This window comes from Sinocyclocheilus grahami, unplaced genomic scaffold (genome assembly GCF_001515645.1).
Source record: "Sinocyclocheilus grahami isolate Dianchi unplaced genomic scaffold, SAMN03320097.WGS_v1.1 scaffold717.1, whole genome shotgun sequence".
Classification (NCBI taxonomy): Eukaryota; Metazoa; Chordata; class Actinopteri; order Cypriniformes; family Cyprinidae; genus Sinocyclocheilus; species Sinocyclocheilus grahami.
The window spans coordinates 360,004-361,596 of NW_015505896.1; positions in this window are offsets into that span (position 1 = coordinate 360,004).

The window sequence follows — 1,593 nt, forward strand, 5'->3', positions numbered from 1 at the left end:
TAATATTACAGATCACAGATCAGTAGTTTATGTGTGTGTGTGTGTAAAATGTATTTTGTAATTTTAAAATATACATGTTATCGCTCAAAAGTTTGGGGTCAGTACGTTTTTTTTTTCTCTCTCTCTATAGAAATTAAGACTTTTATTCAGGAAGGATGCATTAAATTGATCAAAAGTGGCAGTAAAGACATTTATAATGTTACAAAAGATTTATATTTCAAATAAATAATGTTATTTAGAATTTTCTATTCTTCAGAGAATCCTGAAAAAAAAAATGTATCACAGTTTCCACAAAAATATGAAGCAGCACAACTGTTTTCAACATTGATAATAATAATAAGTTTCTTGTGCAGCAAATCAGCATATTAGAATGATTTCTGAAGGATCATGTGACACTGAAGACTGGAGTAATGATGCTGAAAATTCATCTTTGATCACAGGAATAAATTACATTTTAAAATATATTACATTAGAAAACAGTTATTTTAAATTGTAATAATATTTCACAATATTACTGATTTGAATGTATTTCTGATCAAATAAAATCAGTCTTGATGAACATAAGAGACTTCTTTCAATATATAAGTTAACAATATGTATCTACAGTATATTCCTATTTGAATGTATATTAACTACTGATCTGTGAAGCATTATAGATTTTATCAGTGCTATTTTATTGCTGACACATGAATGAAAACGAATACAAAGTGTTACAGAAAGTAAGAAAAAAACAAAAAAGAAGAAATAAGGAGCAGACAGCAGCACAACGCCGATCTCTATTTCACAGCTGTGCTCTCCGGGACAATCCAATAACCCAGCAGCACACAAGGGCTTGTCCAGCGTGCTCAGCGGGTGACATGTTTACGGCGAGCTGCCGTTACAGCGCAGAGCCGCTCTCTAGCGTCGCCATCATCACCCGGCAAACTTCAAGTGCTGATTCACTGGGCCTGACCTTCAGAGAGACTGGGCCAAAGCCAGTGTCTGTTTGCCTTGATTAATGAGAAAGGCCGAGTCCAGACAGAATGAAGGCAGAGGATGAGGAAGAGTTTAAGTGCGTGAGACGAGTGTGGCGAAGAGAGACAGGGAGTGAGATGGAAAAAGCAAAACAGAGAGTTATAACTGCTCTCTCCTGGTGAGGTTTCTAAATTACTGGTACTCACAGACAGATAGTCAATTCTCAAAGCAGACCCTGGATCTCAGTAACAGTGTGCTGCTTTCATTAGGGTCCAATCTCAGCGCCGGCCCTTAAATCTTGCATTCATATTTTTCCCAGAGTCGGGCATCTCTCATTTAATGCTGAATTCCCTATACATAAACACTCAGAACATCACAAACCCTCTTATTAAAGGGTCAGGAAACACTACATTACTAAGCCCATTACTACCTAGGAGTCATAAACTACTTTCATAAACTATGATGAAAGATATTCATTGACATCCTTTAAAATGCTACATTAAATGTTAACTGTGACTATATCAAAATGCAATATCGTTGACGAAAAATTCTGAGACTAAAAGATAGTTTAAGAAATTATATATCTATATCTTTAAAAAAAAGGAGAGAAAAATATAGATCCTCGTGAGTTTTCATGCA